The sequence below is a fragment of the Nannobrachium achirus genome (assembly GCF_963921795.1).
Source record: "Nannobrachium achirus genome assembly, chromosome: 8".
Taxonomy (NCBI): Eukaryota; Metazoa; Chordata; class Actinopteri; order Myctophiformes; family Myctophidae; genus Nannobrachium; species Nannobrachium achirus.
The window spans coordinates 17,071,528-17,097,087 of NC_137817.1; the positions used below are offsets into that span (position 1 = coordinate 17,071,528).

Sequence of the window (25,560 nt, forward strand, 5' to 3'; positions counted from 1 at the left end):
TTTTTATGTCCAATGTATTTGTTTTTAAGTTCATAAAGCGAGTATAACTAAATGCATTTGACATTAAATCAAAATGTTACATTTCAGGATTCGAACAAAAAAATATTCAGGATTCCAGTTCAAAAGAAGCAAAAATAGCAGATATAATACAAGCTCAGTAGATCAGCTATTTTTGCTTCTTTTCTATGACATACTAATTAGAATGACAAACTTTGACGTAACAATATGCAATGTGGCCCTCTGGAGTGAGTGTGGAAATATAGTGGCCCTCTCTATCATTAAAGTTGCCCACCCCTGATAGGCTATCAAATCTGTGTAGCTGGACTGATCTTCTGAATGTTTTTAGCTGTGACTTCTTAATCATTTCCAAGTCTGTTTCTTTAAAGGTAGGGTAAGTGATTTCATTTAATTCAAATAATAACAAATGTGTATATGTTCTGATAGTACTAGTTACTATAGAGTGTTTGTTCCATATTTGGACTTCATTCAGCTTTATCCCCTGTGAGGAGAAAAAAGCCGTTTCAGTTTTGGTGGAGGAGACATGTTTCCCTCCAGTCAGGATAGAGGGGGCCTTCCTCCAATCATGGTCGAGTGGGGGCGGGCCTTATGCACACCAAGGCCTGCCCCCACTTGATCATGATTGGCGGGAAGGCCCCCGCCTGTCACCTACATGAGAACTGAAACTTAAATGAAATCACTTACCCTACCTTTAACAATTTAATTTCCCATGTTCGTTTATTCATTGTCTCCACCAGCCGAAGGCTGGGAGAGAGTATGTTTTCCCCTCCGTCCGTCCGTCCGTCCGTCCGTGCGTCCGTGCGTCCGTCCGTCCGTCCGTCCGTCCGTCCGTTTGTCCGTTACCAGCTAATCTCCGGCGTCGTTGGCCCGGTCGCTGGCAAACTGTGCACACACACTCCCTCGATACCAATTCAGGACCTCTGCCCCAAATATTTCAAATGGGCCTGTTCTAGCGCCACCTGGAGGCCGACTTTTGCAAAACTAACTTTTGCCAGTACTCCTACAGATTTTGTCCAAAAGTCACGCAAATCGTCAGACAGTATCTCTACAGTCATGTGATCGACAAGGATGTGTCAGATTTTCCATATTCCATCCTGATTGGCTAAAACTGGCTTTCAAAGTTAGCAGGATTGGTCAGTTTTGAATAAAATGCCTGAAATCATGAACGCAGTGTGCGATTTTGGTGAAATTGTGCATGCACATTCCCAATAGGCAGAGGAATAAATGCCACTTAAATGTTTTCAAATTGGCCTCATGGTGGCGCTATAACAGGCCGATTCGTGTTTTTACCTATAACTCCACTGATCAGTGTACAACTTTGTATGTGCACTCCCTAGAGGCCAAGGAAAAACCTTTGCCCTGCTTTTTCATATCTGCCTTTTATAGCGCCACCTGGAGGCCGACTTGTGTAAAACACATTTTTTCCTATTATTCCTTGAGATTTTCTCCAAAAATCATGCAAATCAGTACACAGTATCTCTATAGTCATGTGATCAAGACAGATCTGTCCGATATTTCATATTCCATCCTAATTGGCTAACATTGGCTTCCAAAGTTTGCAGGATTGGTTCATTTTGAACAAAATCACTTAAATAATGAACGCAGCTTGTGATTACAGAGAAATTCTGCACGCACATTCCCACTAGGTCAAGGAACAAATGCCACCATTTTCACATTGGCCTGTTATAGCGCCACCAGCAGGTCGACTGTTTCCAAAGACATTTTTGGAACAAAATGCCTCAAGTCATACAGGGTCACATAAGGCCAAAGAAGACATGGCACCCTTTCACATTTACCGCCACCAGGACCTACTTTACCTGGTGGAGACCTGTGCTCGGAAGAGCACTGCTTCTAGTTTATTTTTAGTTTAGTTTCATTGAGGACCTACAGTAGGTATAAGAAGCAGATACATATCCAAAAGCACAATATTACACAAGTAAACACATTGAAACAAAGAAAACATGGATCATGCCAGTGGTGGCTTGGCCAGTTGGTACACAGTCAGGCCATTATGCTCCTTGTGAGCATGACATTTGAGTCCGACCTGACTTGTCCTGCATGTCTCTCGCCTCTCTCTAATCTACCTTTGTTTTTTTGGAAACAGGACAACAAAAATAAAACGAAAAAGATCCCAAAAAGATACATGGTTTTAGCATAAATCTAAAAGACCACAAAGATGTAAAACTAAAAACAAACACACATAAAAGGTACTGAGATTGGATGGCCAACAATTTGGTAAATCTTTTATGTTTATAAGTACATTAAATGTAGAAAAAGGTGAGCACTAGTCTTTTAAAACATTTTAAGTCATACATATATAATTTAATTCAAGGTTTCAATTGTTTCAGTTTTAGGGAATCCCTCTTTAACATTCCCGAGTGAGAGGATCAAAGCACGCAGATAAATTGCTTCATTGTATGTTCCAATTAAAGTATTTATTTCATACTGTAGATACAGTGTGGGAATGGCTAAACTAGCGTTAATTCATTGGCAGGCACTATTATGAAATACTGCAATTCTAAAGTGTGGACTTTCTACTACCTCTGTGGACTACAGAGGTAGTAGTATCAAGATAGACAGACCTCTCTCTATCTATTTACTGAGCATTGACATTGTCCTTGGTCTGGAGCCAGCAAACATTTACTCAACAAGTAGCCCTTAAAATAACGTAAAACAAGATTTTATGCAATACATAAATACTGCAGCGTTTGCGGTCCATCAGAGCTGACTCACTAACTTAGGAAATAAAGGGAGGAAACATTGGCTGACGTTTTAACCAGCTTGTGTTGCTTTTTTAAAGGACAACTTAGTTTTTTACAACAAGGGTTCATATTTGTATTTAGAGAAAAGCATGATGAGTGTTATATCGTTTTCATTTACTTAGTTCTTTCTATCGTTCTAGCGATTTTAATTACATTGATTTCATGCGTGCAAGAGGCCAAATATGTATTTTTAGATACAATAAGCCCATGCATTCCCAAGATGCACCACAATCTTTCATGGGCAGATGTGACTTATGTGGGCTATTAGTGTTATTGTAAATAGTAATAAAGAGATTGCCGGCTTATTGTGTCTAAAAAGACACATTTAGGCACTTGAAATCAAAGTCATTAAAATTTGCTAAAACAAAAGAAAAACATATTTTCTTTTCTCTAATTACAATCTAAAATATGTTTGTTGTCCTTTATACAGGCTAGAACTAGGTGGGGAGGGTGCTGAAAAACAACAAAGAGGCTGCTCTATCTGTCTATGCTGTCTCTATTTTCACACTGTGAAACAATAGTGTCTCTGTCGCTTGCTTCTTTTCTTTGCGGCTTCTTTCTATACTGACTGACTGCCTGTGTGCCAAAGATGAATTTCCATTTTATGCAAAATTTGATGGACAATAAAGTTTTCTTATCTTATCTTATCTTCTTTCCACCAACCACCTTTTTCGATTGTTTTAACTCCCTCTCAGCCTCCTCGGAGCACAGGTCTCCGCCACGGCAATCAGACGCTGGTTTCATGATTTGAGGCATTTTGTTCAAAACAAGCCACTCCTGCAAATTAGATTTGCCAATCTCAGACAGTCAGGATTGTGGTGGAATTCAGATCAATCAATAATCATGAGAAAATGAGGAGACAAGACAATTATATTAGGTGGTGGTGTGGTCAAGTTTATATAACATGATATCATGGACAGAAGTACAATTAACACTCTGGTCAGTGGTAAAAGAGTTCTGCCCAGAAGAATGGTCAAACACTAGAGTTATACTGTGGCTTCAAGGCCTCTGGAACAAGCTGTACCATAACAAGATAGGCTTTATCAAAACAATAGTTACTGAGGCCTTCTGAAGACCTCTCGACTCCTAACTATCAAGTATTAGTATCATCATACTGTACAGACCTAGATATTAATATAATCAATGAATACATGATCTACTCTATAACGTCATACATAATCAATCATGATAAACTCTAATCTACTGCAGGATGCATTATGAAAAAACAGACAGATCTGTGTTGATCACATGTGTACCGATTTTCATGATGCACCAAAGGTGCCGGAAATTAGCTGTTCACACACACACACACACACACACACGCACGCACGAACGCGCACGAACGCGCACGCACGCACGCACGCACGCACGCACGCACGCACACAATCAATACTAGGCCTATGTCTAGTCTTCATCCAAGGCAACTTATTACAATACATTAAATAAATACATAAATACATAGGCCTACTAAATTACAAGAGAGCAACTGCATCAGTAACACATGAGTTATAATTCTAACATGGACATACATTTGAATAACACACTTGATTGCTGGCAAACATTCTGAGCAGTAGGTCTATGCAGGGGACATAGGCCTAATGACAGATTGATGACCTTACGCTGTGTAGCTATTTATGAATATGATGAAGTCATTGAAATCATAGTAGTCTAGACATCATTTTCCATTTGAAATCAAAGAGGCCATTAACTCTATTCCACTGGATGGCACTATGGTGTTTTTTTGCTGTTGTTGTCCTAATAGTAGGCCATATACTGTGCCCTATATTGATTGGCTGTGACAAGTATTGATTTCAATGTCTATAACATACAGTATAAGAGCTACAGTCTTCCAAACATCATCACAAGATATTTTCTGAATTCTGAGACAAAAGGGATTTTACTGCCATTATCCCTGAAACAGCAATAGTTCTATATCCCCAATTTTCACTTTAACTAAATGACATTTCCTTTTCATATGTGGCATCAACTGTGATGAGTGCACGACATGTGTTCTTGATTATTACAGGAAAGAATAAAGTGTGTGTTTTTTTATTCTTGTCTAACACATGCGCAGGGAAACCGCCCACAGTGGATGCAGTGCAGACAAAACTGACCTTGAATGACAATGAGAGAATTAATAATTGAATAGTGGTAGAATCAACTGCTTTAAAGGTTTTTTATTTTGTTTCTGGATATAAAAACCTGCCTATAGTTTTGCTCAATGCACAAGCACACGGTTACTGCTGCAGTGGGCAAGTTCAAACAATGACAGTGGAAAAGGTACTCAGATATATTTTATTTAAGTAGGCTAATACTGCAACAATATAGAAATAACCTACTCTGTTACAAGTAAAAGTCTGTAATTCAAAATGTAGGCCTACTTAGGTAAAAGTATGAAAGGGTTGGCATCAAAATGTAGGCTACTTAAAGTAGCCTACCAAAAGTAAAAGTAGCTTATACAGAACGTCACAGTTTTCTAATGTAGCCTATAACAAGCTTTTGAAAATAGCAGATCTACAAGCTCACAATGCCACACATTATGACTATGAGCTTGTAGATCGGCTATTTTCAAATGGCCAAAATGTATATAGGCCTAAAGGTTGATATATGGTTAATGTATTTTTGTAATATTAATCAATCTATAAATTAGGCTAACTAGTAACTAATGTTTTCAAGTAAACTAGTGGAGTAAAAGTAAAAGGCCTACAGTGGAGTCGTTAGAAGACATTGGAAATAGGCCTACTCAAGTAAAGTACCGTATTTTCCGGACTATAAGGCGCACTTAAAAGCCTTTAATTTTCTCAAAAAACTACAGTGCGCCTTATAGTCCAGTGCGCCTTATATATGGATCATACATTGACATTTCCTTTAGCACAGCTCCATCTGTTGGATGCATAACGCAATGGTAGCGTCTATTATGTGCGCCTTATAGTCAGGTGCGCCTTATATATGAAAACAGTTTGAAAATAGACCATTCATTGACAGTGCGCCTTATAGTCAGGTGCGCCTTATAGTCCAGAAAATACTGTAGGCCTATATAGCCTAGCAGTGGTTCTCAACCTTTAGGCCACGAACCCCAAAATAATCATATTTTAACTGGGGACCCTCTGCCCCCCACACCCTGGAGCACTAAGAGTTGAGGCATTACATTTTGTATAACACGGTTCTATTGGGAAAATAGGAGATCTAAATGCTCACAACGCCTCGCGATGCGAGGCGTTGTGAGCATGTAGATCTGCTATTTTCCCAATTTCTTCCTCCAATTTGGCCAATGTTTAATTTGTCATTTTAGAGGTATTAAAAAACTTAAACTGTGACTTTAGAAATGTGCAGATACCCTCTCTAGGCCTATACACTTAAATCTTATGTTGGTTTGTTTACTGTTGAGTGAGAAAACATTGTTGCACATCAAGTTAATCATCTGGGGACCCCCTTAAATAATTTGGGGACCCCCAGGGGGGTCCCGACCCATAGGTTGAGAAAACCACTGGCCTACAGTAGAAACACCTCAAAGTTGGACTCAAGTACAGTAGCCCTATAGTACTTTAGATACTTAAAACACCACTACAATTTTGGTCACAATTTCTCACTCGGCTCAGGGGGAGAACTCGCATCTGTTAACCACTGACTGACGGACCAGCGCATCTAGTGGCCAACATGCGCATGCGTCTATATGAGCGAAGGGTACGCGCTGTGCTCAACGTGCTCATTCCAGAGGACCGCTATCTCTCTGCTGCTTGCAGAGAGAGAGTTCCCAGCAGGTCTACTGTAAACAACCATGTCGTCCTTGTGTGTGTTTTTTTCCGCGAAATGTGAGGGATGAGCTTAATTCGTGCTCGTGCCAGTGCTTCGCGGGCACCTCCCACTCGTTGCGCGAAGACAGGACGCCTATTTCTCTCATCTGCGAACAGCGAATGCCAATATAAACCGTTACGTGAACCTGGTGGTGGTAACATCCTTGCTCTTGTACCAACAGACTCACACACAGTGGAATATTGGCTACATGAACTAGTGGGCAGCGTTGCTGGTAAGTATTCGCTATGATGACATATTGCTGCTGAATGCCTAAATATCCTTTTCAGAGTAACGGTACGATATGATTGTTTCCATCCGGCTTTCAGAAGTGTGCGCATGGTGACATGATAGGACCTAACACACACTGGTTCCCAAACACTGGGTCGGGACCCATGTGTGGGTCACGGTCACGGACCGATTTTTATGGGGACTCTAGCAAAAATCTTTATATGTTTCTTCCCTTTCCTATCATTTAAAATATAGACTAGGCCTATACATATTTAAAAAGAAAAAAAATTGGCTGTGAATTGTAAACAGACATACAGACAAATGTAAGAAATTTAGAAAACAAATGTTTAAGAAGTAGTGAAAATAGCCGATCTACAACAAGCTCACAACGTGGCGCGAAGTTGTGTTGTGAGCTTATAGATCTGCTGTTTTCACTAGTAAGGTCCCTGGTATATACCTAATTTCTCTTTTGGGTCTGGGGCTAAAAAAGTTTGGGAACCACTGATCCTAACAGACCAACAGCACTCATTTACCTTGCATTTGATCACATGGCTGTCAAATACATTTAGCTCTAATCTTGGCTTGAAACTTTCCATCAGTGTCTGACGTGCCTTACATTCTTTGCCCCCCATAAACCAATCTCATGCGTTTAGTCTAGCCTATATAGTAGGCTACTGTGTGTAGGTAGGCTATCAGTCATTTTGGTCTACACGTGTGTGTGGGAGATCTGTGGAAGGATACTGGCACTTGAGAGAGAGAGAGAGAGAGAGAGAGAGAGAGAGAGAGAGAGAGAGAGAGAGAGAGAGAGAGAGAGAGAGAGAGAGAGAGAGATAGTGTGTGTGCCTTTTGAACATTGGACTAGGCCTATATAACATTTTCTAATCTCAATTAGGCCTACCATGAACCAGATTTACAGCATGATAGCAACCCCCTGCCTGGTTTGATTAATACTCAATAATTCTAGTGATTTTCAGGCACCACAATGCAGGACAACTTTCTGAGCAATTCTGATGGGCAACAGGGCTCAAAGAATTGACTCAATTACAGCTGAATGCAGCATGGTTTCCGGGAAGCATTATGGATACTTGATTCAGTGGTTTTCTATTCTTGGAAATATTGGGCCACCATCTATACTGCCCCAAAAATGGTTTAAAATGGCTTAATGTATCACCACCCTCATGGGAATGAAGCTACTTTTACAAAATGTTAAAGCCTCCCAGGCAAGTAAGAAGAAAGAGTTTTGTTTGTTTCAAATGTGTTTGTACTGAATTGCATCACTTGATTTCAGCTGTTGGCTCAGCGAACACATAAGAGAAAGGGACTTTTGTATACAGATGTTACCCTTAACAGTGATTAGTTATATTGTGCACATGATATTTCAATCATGTGACAAACAGTAAGTCCATAATATTGACAGTGGTTTTGGTGAGAGCTGCTTGTTGCATCAAATATCATCATGGTCACGCCTGAAAATTGATGACAAACTGGCATTTCGAGTTGGATTAGTTAATTGCAAAAATAGTAAATTCATAATATTTATTGAATATATTTGTTGTTTGGAATGTGATTTCAGACTGCCATGCTACATCATCACGATCTCTACAAATAAAATTGTATACCAGAGAAATATATCAATGATATATAGCAGTATATAACATTCCTACCACAATTTGTTGTGTAAACTTTGAGCTTGGTTATATTGGGAAGCTCTTTTGAATCTGATAGACAAGTAATTGTAAATGGAAGTCAGATGGGAGCGTGTCACTGTTACTACATGTCATCTTTTCGACACCCGACTCTAACCCTCACCCTAACCCTAACCTCCGTGGAGTGAGTCGCTAACCCTCCGGGCGAAATGATGGTCGTTCGAAAGAGCGCGATTTTCCCGACCCTGTGTGAAGGAAGCTACAATCTGAAGCAAATGGAATCATAACTACACTAAAAGATTGGGCAAATGTAAATGGTTACTGGAATATAATTCAGCCTGGTGGCTCTGTAGGCCTACTACACTTTTCCAAAGAAGCAGTGGTCTTTTATTTGATGAGTTTCCCTGTGCCTGGCCCATGTCTGGTTCATTTGCCATTCTGATCATCACTGCTGCATTATGACAACATACTGTACAACATACACATCAGAGCTGTGGATAAGACACAAAGAGCAAAGGTTACCCGCCCCCCACCCCATATAACGAGTCCGGGCTCAATGTTCAATCGCGGGTCACAAAGGGGATTTTGGGCTGGGTGGTGAGTGTGTCAGGCTTGGAGGGAGCAGCTCAGATGTGTGTAATGGTATTATTGAGGGCTGCTGCCACAGAACGAAATAGGAACCTGATACTGATGATGGATTGGTAAAATCCGCTGTGATTTCCTTGGAAATACCAACAAAATGGCTTGGAATTCCCATCCAATTTTAGTTTGCTATGTTTTAGGACATTTTCTAAGCATCACATTAACTTGAGAGTTACTGAGGCTTCTTGTTTCCTTTTTACTGTGGGAACGATGGTGACCAACTGGAAATGGTTAACCAGTGTTGTTTGTCAAAACATGTCTGCGCTGACTCTCTTCCACAGAGGTAATTAAGACCAGACTTCGAAAACTGTACTGGCTAGGATAATGATGCAAGTAACCTAACCAGACTAATAGTCACCAAATCCTATGAGTGTGCCAGCCCCAGCCCCCAACCACATAAACACACAGGGTAGCCTAGAGAGGTTAGACAGTCCTGTAACCAAAATGTCACAGGTTTGATCCCAGAACCAGTTGCATTGGTGTGGTCTGGCCTTAAGACATCAACTTCTCTGAAGGCATGATGAAATTGGTTATGATTATTTTCTGAAGAAATTCAAATGAATTAAGATGAATTGTTTCCAAAAGAGCATCACTGTTTAGGTGATTCCAGGGCACACTGATACTAGGCCTAGGACGAAAATCTCTGTGTGTACCCTTTTCACATGTTTTAGACTTTTTGAAATAACAAAATATTTGAAAATCAATACAGCAATATGAGGTCACAGTGTCAGTATATTACTATATGCACTGTATTACTGTAAGTTTTCCAGACTTTAAACAGAGGGGCTGTATGATGAACGCATCTGAAGCGGACATTGTCTGTAGCTTGCTACAAGTGCGAAAGGCCAACAGCCCAACACCGGACAATATCCAGACCCGATTCCCTAGACATTTTCCAGTGTACAAATGAGAAAGCCGGCTTATATGATGTCATCAACATTGTGTTTGAAATCCACGTGTCTTGTTTTTATGTAAGTTGAAAGACACCTTAATGATTTTTCATGATTACTGTGATTCCTTGTTCAATTATATCTACTCAGTGGGGGTTATGGCTCTACCTTTTCATAAACTATTATTAACATTGCAAGTAGACCTTTCTAATATGGCAACTCAATTGCAGATATTTTATTAATACAAATACATTAGTTGACCTACATTTTACATTTTGTAATGTAATTTCTTAGAACATAATATACTGTAAATTACATCTCTTTACTGAGATAATATCTTCAGGTCATGATTAATAATGTCAGTGACATGGGGTTACGAGGTGCCTCATTATACAAAAAATTCGGAATCCAAGGAATCTAGAGGGGAAATACAGTAAGCAACGGTCGCTTCACTACAATACGTGAAGCGACCTGTGAAGCGACCTGTTATTTCGCCATAGTTCCGGAAAAAGTGGAGTGATGGTTCTTCCTTGGCCTAGCGGGAATTTCAGCTACAGCATTATGTTGCTGATGCATTCAAAGTGCAATAAACAGTGCTGTGTCCTATGATTCCTGTTCCTCTTAGCTGTTTCATACTGATACCAACGTAATTTTCCCTATCACGCAATTCCAGCCGGGGCAGATTCATCGCACCATGGGTGCCAAACTGCGTCCGGAAGTTTGGTAGAATGCACTGGAGTCAGTGGAAGCCTGTAGACCAGCTCATGAACAAACACTATTTCTGAACAATTCAGACCTTTATAAAATACTCCTCTCAGGAAAATAAAATAAGACATGTCACATTTTGTTTCCTGCTGTGTTGACCCTTTCACTGCCATGTAGGCTATTTCATAGCACTTCCGGTGCGAGTTTTGGCACCCATGGTGAGCGTCATGAGCGGTAATGGCGCTTGCCCGGTGTCACGTGTTTCCCTTCCTTCTATTTTTAACTTCCTTGGCCGTGTGGAGGAAGTGAAGCACACATTACCGCACCCCTTTTCCCCAGTAAGCTCCTCGGGAAACTTGTGGATATATTTATATCACAAATGTGTAGGGGTCCCTAAACAATGCAGAGCCAAAAGCTACTTCACTTACACCCAAAGCGTCGTGGTCGGGGGGAAACATTGTGAGCTATATTTTCGTCCATGCCTTACCCCTTATCCCTAAACTTCTTTGCCGTTTTTTAATATTTTGAAAAACATTTAAAGATAGTTTAACTAGCCGATCTACATCGACACGTTGTGAGCTTGTAGATTGAAAATAGGGCCATGCATGTCCAAAACCTTCCCTTTTTTGTGATTTTAAAAAGATTTAAAATAGTGAAAATAGCCGATCTACAAGGACTTGTAGATCTGCCATTCTGCCAGCCTCGAGGGGTGGACTTTCTGACCACAACAAACAATGACATTTCTGACCGGCAACAAACAATGACATTTGCAGCACAGCCTATATCGTGCAAATGTCATTGTTTGTTGCCGAATTGTGATTTGTTTAGGTTCAAACTAGGCACAAAAGGTCGAGTTGTGTGACGAGGACTGTCCAACAGGGTTTTAATACTCGCCATTTGCCTGCATTGGCAAACTGGTACGGTTTGGCCGCAACTCCCATTATAGTTGACTGGCCTTAAAGGAGGCATTCAGACCAAAACACACCCAGGGTTAAATCTGCCTTTTATCATACCCCTTCATACCTGCTTTAGTCGATTTATTTCATAGCTGCCCCTGTTGCTAGATTTTGTCTGCCCCTGTTTTCTGATTTCATGGGCCCTCTCATAACTAACACCTCAGTTTGGTTGGTCTCAGGACGTTGTGTAAACACAATCCAATAAGAAAATACTAACTTTGAAGCTAAAGAAATAACCGCACTAGCCTGAGGACAATCCATCGTGTTAGTTATGAGAGGGCCCATGAAATCTAGCAACAGGGGCAGCCAAAATCTAGCAACAGGGGCAGCTATGAAAAGAAATCACACCCGTGTGAACTGAGCGGTGGTCGTGGAGGCTGCGCAACAGCAAAACAAATATATATATACCTGTAATACCTGTATATATATATAATAAAAAATATTAAAACAATATTAAACAAAATATTAATAATAAAATGCATGTCACTCAGGCCGCCACTGGTATCCATCCAGTGTGTGTGTGTGTGTGTGTGTGTGTGTGTGTGTGTGTGTGTGTGTGTGTGTGTGTGTGTGTGTGTGTGTATGTGTGTGTGTGTGTGTGTGTGTGTGTGTGTGTGTGTGTGTGTGTGTCTGGTCTGGCCTGAACAACAGCGCCCCTCCCTTAACATGTGTGGTCAAAAAAGGTACTGTAGGCTACATACAGACAGACAGACACGGAGACAGACAGACATACCCACACACACGGCCACATATAGGAGCGTTGTGACCACCGCTCAAAAACGACTGAAGCAGGTATGAAGGGGTATGATAAAAGGCAGATTTAACCCTATATATGTTTTGGTCTGAATGCCTCCTTTAAGAGACAAACATCATTACAATACACCATTGTCCATATGTGAAATACAATCATTTGATGTGCATCAACTGTCATGACTGCGTAGCAACATTTTCCATGGTTATAAAGTACATACAACTCAGTCAATTCTCAGTTAGTCTTGTGTACAGGTAAGCCATGGAAACCTATAGGTTCTGAAGCCATGTGGCCCATTGTGTACATATGAGAGTCAAAATTGTTGACCCTGACATATAGCATTAAAACGGGTACATCATTATTTTATGCTTTAACTATTGAAAAATAGCAGATCTACAAGCTCACAGCGCGGCACCAAGTGCCACGCTGCGCGCTTGTAGATCTGCTATTTTTGACCCGATTCTATCCACAAGTTTCCGCGGGAGTTTACTGGAGACTATCAGGACCAAACTTCCGGGTTTAACAGCAGACATACAAGCTCACGTCGCGTCGCAGATGCAACCCGTTGTGAGCTTGTAAATCGGCGGCGGAACCTCGGTGCAGACGTTTGCGCAATGCACTATGGGGCGTAGGAAACTCGTGGATAAGTGTCTTTTGCATCCTTCTAAGGTTTTTTTTATAAACCTATGTTTCTATGTCAGCAATCTGGCTAGCCATCGTCAAAGAAAAGGTCCTTTTCACTTAACTGGAGCTCAGTTAGTCTGTTCTTGAGAGACTACTATGTCAGTGGCTCTCAAACCTTTTAATGTGAAGGACCCCCAAACTGATATTTATTTGGCCACGGACCCCCATCTCAAAATATTTAGTTCCAGTGACCACCTAGAAGCAAGATTTGAGTTACAAACGTTTGCTTTAAAAATACATATATTCAAAGATTTGCACACATTTTCACAACTTTTTTCAAAAATAGCAGATCTACAAGCTCGAGCTTGTAGATCTGCTATTTTTCACTGGTTAATGCATTCAATAATTCTATGCCTAAATGGGTTAAATGATCAAAGTAATGCCAAAGTCTGTCTAGTGCAATATATAGGCCTACTGTACATGTGTCATGACACACACACATACACACGAACGTGCGCACACACACATACAACAAACTGTTAGTTTAGCGACGTTAGTGACATTTCAAGAGGTGACATTTCCCACGCACTTCCTTCCTTCGTTCTAATAAGCTGTGCAAATGAAAAAACAGTGCACCCCATAAAACATGTTTTATGATTAAGCCCCATCCCAGCCAAACTACTACTTAAATTTACTACATTTGACATAATGTGACAACAGCTTTGTCTTGTGCGCTGCGTAGCCGAGTTTCCTTGAAACTGTGTTCGAGCATGGTTTGTTTAAGTATATTTCTTTTTACATGGACATCACCAGTGTTATATAGTAGGAGTGCTAATTTTCAACACCTGTTAACAGGAGGCTTTTCTAAATAGAATAACACTAATCTAACAAGAAATGACAGTCATATATCAGCTCGCAGCAAGCGAAATGTATATAACTATATTGTTTCAGAGACATAACAAATGTCATTCTTATCAAGCTATGAATTTTTATGTAATATAATCCTGACCTGAGTGCAGATCTAATAACTGATCAGACAGAGCTGCCAGGCTCGTCAGATTGGGGAGGGGTGGTCTTGGTAAACTGTGTTGTTCGGGCCAGTCATTAATCAAATAGACGGCTTATCAGACAACATCACGCTCAGTGGTGGAAAAAGTACTCAAATGTTCAAATAGCAATACTGCAATATAGAAGTAAAAGTCCGGAATTCAAAATGTACTTGAGTAAAGGTATTAAAGTGTACAAAATGTACTTAATGTAACAGAAACTAAAAGTACAAAATGTTTGAAAATCAGATCTACAATCTCACACGACTATTTTCATATAGCCAAGGTATAAAATAGGGCTAAAGTGGTTTATGTATGTTTTATAATATTATCATTTATATATGCAAAGTAACTAGTAACGCTTTCAAAAAAATGTAGTAGAGTAAAAGTACAAAATTTCAATCTGAGATGTAAGTAGTGGAGTAGAAAAGAGTAGAAATTGGAAATACTCAAGTAAAGTACAAATACCTAAAAAATGTACTTAGTTACTTTACACCACTGATCACGTTGATAAGTAGCAATTTAAACAGAGCATTTACCAGTCCGGGTTTAGATCCTGCCTATCTATCGTTAAATAAAACTAAGGCTGCATCGATTTCTGTCCGATATCAATATCCGATAACTACCAGTCAACCTCTTGTGTTTTGGTACGATTGATGCACGACTACCACGCCACTAACAATCATTCAATTCTTCCTGGCCATGACCAAAATGTTGCACAAAGTTGAATGCAAATCGATTTGCATTCAACTTTGAATGAATAAATAAAACCTGTCTTACTCTGCTAGCAGAGGTAATAATTAATTAATCAAGTATCTGTATTATACGCTGCTTCTTAACCTCTAAAGATTACATTTATATGTTATACATTTATATTCCTACTTTTGCTTATGTTCATGCATGCATATGTGTGTGTGTGTGTGTGTGTGTGTGCGTGTGTGTGTGTGTGTGTGTGTGTGTGTGTGTGTGTGTGTGTGTGTGTGTGTGCGTGCGTGCGTGCTTGTGTGTGTGTGTGTGTGTGTGAGAGAGAGAGAGAGAGAGAGAGAGAGAGAGAGAGAGAGAGTCGTGTATTTGTACTTCAAATGGGTAGGTAAAATTCTCATGTCACATGTCACTCTGCAAAAATAAGGTATTTTGAGAGTAGGGACCCTATTCCAGACTCTCCCTGCCCCTTATACCCTTGCCCCACACAGACAGACAGCCATTGTGCTGTGCTGTGCCTGTGTTGCCTTTTGCTCCATGCGAGGCCGTTTTGTGCCTCCTATGCCTCCTGTGTTCTGGGGAGCCATGTGGAGCCGGTTAAAGTTCCCCTCAATGAAGTTCTCTCATGCACACCATCATGGAAACAGCACCGTGTCTTTTCACACTGCTGATAGTGACAGGTAGTGGTTTATGCTGGGCTTCAGGGTAAGCTATGTAATAAACTTTTCACCGATCTGCGATTAGACCTTTTTTTTGGTGTGTATTTTGTCATAACTTAAAATCATTGAAAAACGAAAAAGAAAAAAAAAACTAAAATGACACTACAATAGACTAGAGTACACCCCTGGGTCACGGGTGTATTTTTCTATAAAAAATCCCATAGAGAAATCTTATCGTCATATAAGAAGAACTGTGGTCCAAAAATAAACAAATCAGCCCTGCGATTCTGTTTATATGTGACTTGTTTATGATATTGTACATAATCTACTTTTTTTACCATCAGTTGATACTTCATATCCATATTATATGAGTCAAATCGTGGGGCCTATTTCTTTTCTTTATTTTTTTAAGAAGAAGAATACCCACAGGGTATAGAGGCTGTGCGCATGCATAAAGTGAATGGCAAATCGATTGGCAAATCGAGTGGCAAAGTGAGTGCCAAAGTGAGCTTTACGTCATTTAACGTTGTTTAATACGATCAGATAGGACATTTCTGTTTGGATGTACCGGTATATGGGCTGTCAAGGCCAGAAAGCCGTTTTTTGCCGCTCAGTAGGTGTTCCCGCATAACTTCCGGGTATGATGATGATGTCACACGAATACCCTCTATTAAAAAGGGTGTGCGGGTTTGGTTAATATTCAGACGCAATTATCGCGGGCTACACACAGCATAAAAAAGCATTCTGGTACCTTCTCTCTCTCCTATTCTTTCACCCTGCCTCTCTCCTCTTCTGTCTATCTGCTCCTGGAATCATCTGAGCTTGTGTTCAATGTGTTGCTTGTTTGATCAATTATGCACAGCTGCAGCTATGATATCCCCTCGCTGTACTCATGTCAACTTTGTCTTTGAATGTGCCTTGTAATGTTGCAGGCCACTGTATCTATCTACTTTATATTTTAACACATTTACAAGTTCACAGCGTGGCACAGAGTGCCGCGCTGCGAGCTTGTAGATCTGCTATTTTTGAAAAAGACGTGAAAATGTGCGCAAATCTTTGAATATATGTATTTTCAAAGCAAACGATTGTAACTCAAATTTTGCTTCTGGGTGATCCCTGGAACTAAATATTTTGAGATGGGGGTCTGTGGCCAAATAAATATCATTTTGGGGGTCCTTCACATGAAAAGGTTTGAGAACCACTGACATAGTAGTCTCTCAAGAACAGACTAACTGAGCTCCAGTTAAGTGAAAAGGACCTTTTCTTTGACGATGGCTGGCCAGATTGCTGACATAGAAACATAGGTTTTTCAAAAAATCTTAGAAGGAGTCAAAAGACACTTATAGAGCGCGGCACTCGGTGCCACGCTGCGAGTGATTGTATATCTGCTATTTTTCAATAGTTAAAGCATAAAATAATGATACACAATGTGTACCCGTTCTGAATGGGTTAATGTTTAGAGTTTAAAGAGAACGTTCTATTTGGCAAAATCTTCACTGTGACCCGTGCTGGCCTGTCGCTCGCTGTCCATCGGCGGTGCTGCTGAATTCAGTTGATATGATATGCAGCCAGGGTCATTCCTATGATAATTCAAGCTGTTGTCACTCGGCAGTCGTCAGCTTTTATAATCTTTGTTTAGAGGTGTGAACTTAAAGGGATATTTCACTTAAAAAAAAAGAAACTTTGGTAATTTTATCGTCTATTCAGGCTTTTGGGAAGACCCTAGACAGTTTTTAAGCTGCTTGATTCAATATTTAGATATTTGATATTAACGTTATCAGACACGCCCCCTTCCTATACAAACCCATTGTAACTTTAAACTCCATTTTAACCATGATAGATTCATTAAAACACCCGTTCTTGGTTCTGATGACTCATTTATTACAAATAAATGAAAAAAGTAATTGAAAAAACACGGCCAGCTCACATATTAGGGGGACAGTATGAGTCACCATAACCAGGAACAGGTGTTCTTGATAGAGATGTGCCGATCGATCGGTGAGTGATCGCGATCGGCCGATAATGCCTCTATCGGCTTTGATTGGTATCGGATTTGCCTCTATCGGCTTTGCCGATCTACAAGATAGATCAGCTATTTTCACGATATTTATCTGTGGGACTGAATGTAACCTCAGCTTCAACTCATCTCTAGTTCTTGATGAATCTAGCATTATTAAAATGGAGTTTGAAGTTACAATGGGTTTGAGTTACAATAGGAAGGGGATGTGTCTAATAAAATTAATATCAAAATATCTAAATATTGAATCAAGCAACTTAAAAACTGTCTGGGGTGTTCCCAAACGATAAAACGATAAAATTACCAAACATTTTTTTCCTCCCTTTTTAAGGGTTGTTTTTGATCAAGGCACGTGCGTGCGTGTGCTCCTGCTCCTGAAAAACTCCATCCTGATTGGCTAAGATTGGCTTCCAAAGTTTTCAGGAGTGTTCCGTTTTGGGAGACTGCACACACACTCCCAGTAGACCAAGGAAGAATCTAGCGCACCTAGCATCAGCAAACAAATGAAATATTTGATGATTAAGTAATCATTAAGTAAATGTAAATACTACCAGGACTCTCTATTAGGTAAACGTAAGTGTTCCCGAGCTCAACTGATGGCCAAGCTTGAGGATTATTTGTCCAGACATCAGCAGACAGTCTTTATGGACATTATTTAGGTCCACATTTTTTGCTTATAGCACTTGGCTGAATTAATTATATCAACTGAAATAATTGTTTTAAGAGAATAGTTCAGAGTTCAGCGTACAGTACAGCAATGCACCCATAGTGTCTTCCTGCCCTAATAGACAGTTGACATGATTTTATATAGTTACTGTAAGACAGTAGGATGGGTCCTGTCATGATGATGTAATATCGTGACAAGTGGTCACCTCATGGGCTGAGATGACCTTTATCAGTGGACAGAACACAACAGAGTTGTTGACATGATGGTGTAATCTTGTTGTTGACGGCTTCCTGCCGTCACCCCATAAGGATAAAGATTGTTTACTTAAAAATGGTTTACCAGTGAAATATCAGGACACTTGTACAGTGTCAAGGTTGTTGGAATAACAATGTTGGAATAACAATGTTAGAATAACATGGTTTGTGTTGGAACATAGAGTGGCAAACTGCACAATTAACAGATGATCTGTTATGTACAGTAGTTTGACCATTTGCCAAAATTGGTACAATAATATTAACCAAACTTTTCCAACAATGGCTACACCTCTGTGATTGACTGAATGTGCTCCTCTCTCTGAGGAAAAGGCTTTTGCCGTTCTTGGCTGGCACGATCGACCAACTTCCAAGGATACAGTCTTAGCCAAAGTTCTCCTCTCTGCCTTGCCACCACAGAGTCAAGCTCAATCCCTATCATCTTGCCAGCCCGCCCAATCATTCTGGCCAGTCTGAGTGGGTCCCTATCACACCACTGTCTGAAAGAACATCTGCAGGAGCTTCCTGCAGATGTCCTCAAAAAAGAAGGACCCCTTAGTTGAGAGAGAGATGAAGCAGGGACCCCCACAACCTGTTCATAGATTCCATATAGTTTCATTGTTTGACAGCACAATCATCAGTGTATTTTGGATTCATGTCAATTTGTGTTTTCAGATATTTAACCACTTGAACCGTCAATACTTAATAAACTTGAACTTCACTCTGTAATTAGTCTGCTCTTTTTCCCCTCTACACCAAAGCTCTTTGCCAAAAATAACTGATCTACAAGCTCACCGTTGTGAGGTTGTAGATCTGCTATTTTTGGCTAAAGTTCACGGAATGTGGATATATGGATATGGATATATTATATAATATAAAAAAGAAGGAAAAAAACTTTCTATCACTCAAAGATTTGGAGGACACCCTGTAGTAACTCTGAGGGCCCCCTAGGGGTCCCGGACCCCCTGTTGAAGACCAATGGCCTACTCTGTCCCTTCCGGTAAAGACAGTCTGTGTTTTCTGACCACTGAACTGTCCAGTTTGTAGTCAAGATGCACCTCCAGATTTACAGATCGTTTCAAGCAAACAAGCAAAAGCAAAAGAACATTAGAAAACATTCCAAGTTCCAATTACCAATTCCGCTGTCATTAAAAGCTAGGGCTGCTGATTTAGTATTTTGTTTTCCAATTCAGGTTAAAATCTACAGCAGAGGGTGCCCACTGGCATAGCGTTCCAGGTGGACACCACATAATTAGGCTCTAATGTGCGCTGCGGGTTCGACTCCCAATCCCAATGACCTTTGCTCTATGTCACGCCCTGTACTATAAATAAAGGCAGAAAAGCCCCCAAAATTAACTACAGCAGATTAAAGCAGCAGATTAAAACCCGTTACCGGTCAGACACAAAAGAGACAGACGGAAACAAAAACAAACATGAAAGACAATGAGGTTATTGTCTCTCATTATATGGGAGGAATCTAACATGTGAAATTCCTTGGCTTTCTAGTTCATTGTAAACTGGAGGAACAAGTTTTGAGCTGTCTAGAATAGAAACCGTTAATTACTCTATCAATAACCCTATCAGAGCTGTTATCTCTCCAACCCCATATGCATACAAAAACACAGTTTCATCTTTAACTACAATATAAATTAGCTGATTAGTTCCAGGTGCTAGGACTTGAAGTTAACAATGGAGCTAATGGACCTAACTGCTGAGTATAAATATTTTCATGACTCTAAGGAAGATGCCGTAACATCGAAACGTCAGTTAATATTTTGTTGCCCGTAGCACCTTAAAGGAGTAGTTCCCCCCCAAAGTGACCTTCTTTCTATTGGTTACTCACTCCATGGAGTATAATTTTATTTGTATTTGTCGCATTCCTAAGAAAAGAAAAAAATGATTATAGTAAATTTACCCCCATTGATTCCGGATGGTGACCCAAATGCATTTAGGTCCCCATCCGGAATCAATGGGGTAAATTTATTGTAATCAAATTATTGTCTTAGGAATGTGACAAATACCAAAAAATATTACTGAACTCAAGTCTCCATGGCATGAGTAATCAATGGAAAAAAGTCATTTTGGGGTGAACTACTCCTTTAATAAAAGAGGCTTCAATTGTCCAAGCTGCTCCAGTGTCTACGAAGGCCAAAACGCAAAACCTCCTATCTGAAAAATTCACTTTGTTGGGAAAATGAAAAAGAAAATTTGTGTTCAACATTAAAACCTATCTACTATTTCTAGTCACATGACATTTTTGGCAAAATGAGGGGCAGAACGATCTTGCAGACAGACTGACCATGTGCAGCATAGCCTGTTGTCCTCATTTCAAGTGAAATCCAAAAATCATGAAATTTGCAGATTGGAAGGTTTTGCGTTTTGGCCATGGATATGCTGTGTGTTGTCCTGCTCCTGTGATGCACCGGCCTTGCCTATGTTTGGCCTGAGGCGCGGCAGCCTGTCTGTAAACTGAGGAACAGGTTTTGAGCTGTCTAGAATATAAAACGTTACTCCAACAATAACCCTAAAAGAGCTGTTATGCCAGTCGACACCCCTCTCCAACCCCATGCATACAATACAAAACAAACAAGTACAAAACATAACACAGTTTAAAAAACACAATGGATAGTAATGGATACTGTCTTCAAGTTACCGATCAGCGTGAAACTGAGTAGGAGCAGTGGGAATTTAAGACCAATTTATTTTGCAAGGTCTGTAGCTTCTTTTTAAGGATGCCAGCGTACCAGGATTGACACTATAGCTGCCTACCTACAGTACATCCTCTCTAGATCTGTGACTAGATCTGTGACTAGCAACTACAGACCAATCTCAACCTTCTTTTCTGCAGCAAAAAGAGTTGAAACTAGAAGCAGTGCTCTTCCGAGCACAGGTCTCCACCAGGCCACACAAATCGGCCTGTTATAGCGCCACCATGAGGCTGATTTAAAAAATGTGGGGCAGAGGTTCTGAATCAGCATCCAGGGAGTGTGTGTGCTCAGTTTGGCAGCGATCGGGCCAACGGCGCCGGAGATTAGCTGGTAACAACCAGGCCACACAAATCGGCCTGTTATAGCGCCACCATGAGGCTGATTTGAAAAATGTGGGGCAGAGGTTCTAGATTGGCATCCAGGGAGTGTGTGTGCTCAGTTTGGCAGCGATCGGGCCAACGGCGACTGAGATTAGCTGCACACAAACTGCGAGGACACACGGACACACGGACACACGGACACACGGACGGACGGACGCACGGACGGACGGAGGGGAAAACATACTCTCCCTCAGCCTTCGGCTGGTGGAGACAAATATTGTCTACAAACAACCGCAGGGCTACCTATCACACTGTATTATGTGTAACAATCTGGTTTAGAGCTAGTGCTACTGAAGCAGCGCTCATCAAAGTAGTTGTACTGTATACAGTGGTGTGTTCTAGACTTTTTTTGAGGGCATACTATAATCTAAGATCCGCGGCTATTCGTGTGGCCAGCGCAGACACCAGTGCATAATGCTACGCTACTTTGAAAGGTTCATGAGGGTAGACGCTTTCAAAAAGATGTTTTCACAGCATACGGCGTATACCCGCGTTACAGGTAAACACAGCAATGACTGTATACTTTAGTATGGACAGTTATAGTGAGACCATTGATATGGGCGATCATGATATATTAGTAATAGTAGTGCAAATGGAGATCAAATTGGTCAATGGAGTACAATGGACTATGTTTTCGCCCATGTCCGTTCGTCCGTGTACAGTATGTGTCTGTCCATTCATCCGTCTGTCTATGAGCTGCTAATATCTGGCACCTTTGGACCAATCGACACTAACATCTCTTAGACCAGGGGCCTACTGGTCCGGGCGCATACCACATAGGCTCTGATGCCTGACAGCGTGTTGCCGGTTCGATTCCCGATCCGGGCGACCTTTGCTGCATGTCACTCCCCGTCTCTCTCCCCGTTTCCTGTCAGTCTACTGTCCTATCAATGAAGGCATAAAAGCCTAACCCTAACCCAAATCTTAAAAAACATATATCTTTTGGACCAATCGGCAAAAAAAAAAGGGTCAAATACGTTCTCCTGCTATGCCGCTAAAATGCGGAACGCCCTACCGAAGGCCTTAAAGGAATGTAAATCCATACCTTCCTTTAAAACGGCACTGAAAAGCCACTTAGAGGTGGCTGCTACTCGAAACTGGTAAATGAAAACAAAGCCTATCCTTACCTCCGCCTGACCTTTCTATTGTAAATACCATTTATTAGTGGCTAAGCCTTGTAAGGGGCTTGTAAGCCACTATTGAGATTGGTGTTTCTATCATTATTATTCTTCCGCCACTTTTTCTGTCCTAGCTTGACCAATCGCTTTTTATGAAACTCTGCAGTATGGTAGAGGGCTATGCCAAACAGCGAAACCACGAAACTCGCAACGATAGGCTAAAGCAGGGTTCCCCAATAGGAGGCCCGCGGGCCATTTGCGGCCCGCAGGCCATTTGCGGCCCGCGGGGGGCTACTGTCTGGCCCACACCAACCCCAGTAATAATGGTGGTATAAGAGCAGCAACAACACTAGTATATCGTCGTTGTCGGGTGGAAATCTCATATCTCCAAATTTGTACGTTCTTTCGCAAATCATACAAGGCCGTCGCACAAAAGTAGTGAAAACAGCAGATCTACAAGCACACAACGCCTCGCGGTGCGAGGCGTTTTGTGCTTGTAGATTGGCTGTTTTCACTAGTTTAAATCATTTTTAAAATGATAAATGCAAAACGAATGGTTTTGGACATACAAGATTTTCACCCGACAACGATGATATCTGAAGTGTCACAGTCGCTGGAGTAGCGGGAACAGGGGGCGTCGTTGTATTATATGAAAAACAGTTAAAATCTATCTCCTCCTGGAATTTTCGCGCCACGTGCATGAAACGTTTCTTTTTTTTTTTTTTTTTTTTTACATGAACTTTGGACCAATATCTAAACTCTAAAGTTCTAGTGCCACCATGAAGCCGAACCTTTGCAAAATATATTTTTGGACAGTACTCCAACAGATTTGGTCTAAAAATCACGCAAATTAGTAGACAGTATCTCTACAGTCTACTCTAAACCATAAAACCATGTGTTGTGCGCTTGTAGACCTGCCATTTGTTTGGTATGGCAAGGTAGCTTCAATATTTACCTTTAATTTGATCAGGTATTCTCTGTTGGCGAGAAAGTCCAAGGCACGCAAATGTTGTAAATCCTTCTCAAGGAAATGTCATGATTGATTAATGAAGGGCAGTGATTAATGAAGGCATGCCAAAATATGTCACAATCAAACAATGCGAAGTAGTCTCGCGTAGCCAGACAACTATTCCACAATCTCCGAATGCTATACCGTATATTAGTATAGCAGCAGAGGCCGTCAGATTTTGAGATACCCCTACCCAAGGTATAACCAAACACAACCATGTTTTTTCTTATGTTTAGGGTCTCCCATTAATGAAATGGATCGTTGTGAAATTTTATTTTTGGGAGAAATTAGTTTTTTTGGCTATTTTTTAGACCTACCCCAACCTCTGAAAGAGGCAAATCCGCCTAGGTCAAAGCTGACAAAAATGCCTATAACTTGAGAATGCTCACTCTTATCTTCATAAAATCTGCTGAGATGTGAACCAGGTGTCTACCCTACATCAGCAAAGAGTCAGAATATTATCCTTTAAACACACTTTTAGTTTAGGCGGAAATTGTACTTTTGTGGTGAGAACTACTTTACTTTCTCTCATTTACAAGAAACACAAATTTACGTCAAATAAGATGTTACTGCATTTCCTAAGTTGCTACTAAACAATAACTACACTCTTAACCCCTTAACGCCTAATGGTGCAAATTTGATACATATTAAATGGAGGCACCTGCAGGCACAAGTGAACTACATATCCCATCACTGACTGTTGATAAGTCATCAGGGAGTGTTGTTTGATCATTGAAAATGCTAGGTCGCCATCTAGTGTTCGGTGGTGGAATTGCATAGCCTCACAATCCAGGAAGTCCAAACATTTTCTCCACATGGACAAGCAGCTCCTCATTTGGACAAAATTCACCCCTTTTGAGGTAAGTAGGGTGAAAATAAAAATACATTCTAGCTTTGTGAACCTCTCAGCTGCTTATATATCAAAATAGATTACATGTGACATCAAGTATTATCCTGATGTGAGCCGATTTTATTATGATGCAAATATGACGCACTAGGCACAAGGGGGATGAAATGAATGAATGGATGAATGGTAATGTATTGAGGTGCAATATTGTAGAAATTCCAATTGCTGTGCCTATACTTCAAATGTTTTGAAGAATATAAGTATAAGTTTCCTTATAAGATTGTAAATCTGATGTTTGGCTCATTAATCAATAATGAATGACAGCCGTAATGAAAAAAACAACAACTTTTTCCTTTCAAACAATATTGGACTTTTTTTTCTCACAGTTTTTCCACTTATACAATCACAAGTCCCCCCCTTCTCCCATGGTCCACCAACCCTGCACCCCCCCCCCCCCCCTTTTTGTTATTACAATAACAAATGCAGGTACTGAAATATGGACTATGACTAACTGTAACTGTATGTGCAGAGCAAGTGTGCAACATTGAATTTGGAAATAAATGTGTACAATCTTGCATGTTTATCCTTTGGATCGTGTCTGCTATGCTATATTTATAAATGAAATCAATCTATCAACCAAAACAGGGGAAGAAACCAGTGACAGCAGTGACCAAGACAGCAGTGATGGTACTGGTGCCGGCCTTGCTCGACGTGACTTACCGAACCAGTGTTTGAACCTGCGATCCTCCCACACTCCCCTGAGGAAGACTGCATCCATGTTTGAATGCAGAAACAAACATTGTCTGACTCCCTCTCTCTGCTGTCCTACTGTCTGTCTCTCCTACACTGTCTCCCTCTCAGCTGCCCTACTGTCTGTCTTTCCTACACTGTCTCCCTCTTAGTTGTCCTACTATCTGTCTCTCCTACACTGTCTCCCTCTTAGCTCTCCTACTGTCTGTCTCTCTTACACTGTCTCCCTCTCAGCTGTCCTATACTGTCTGTCTCTCCTACACTGTCTCTCTCTCAGCTGTCCTATACTGTCTGTCTCTCCTACACTGTCTCCCTCTAAGCTGTCCTATACTGTCTTTCTCTCCTACACTGTCTCCCTCTCAGCTGTCCTATACTGTCAGTCTCTCCTA

At 40.7% G+C, this 25,560-nt stretch overlaps 1 protein-coding gene across 2 annotated transcripts in view; it reads left to right on the top strand.

Moving 5' to 3' along the window:
- The first annotated feature begins 6,513 nt into the window (after positions 1-6,513).
- st3gal4 (ST3 beta-galactoside alpha-2,3-sialyltransferase 4) overlaps positions 6,514-25,560 on the top strand; it is a 73,523-nt gene continuing 54,476 nt past the window's right edge. The window contains exon 1 of one of the 2 annotated variants that reach the window (XM_080731569.1): positions 6,514-6,807. The gene's annotated coding sequence lies outside the window, so the exon portion shown is untranslated. The remainder of the gene's footprint in view (positions 6,808-25,560) is intronic. The other variant, XM_080731568.1, reaches the window with a different exon arrangement.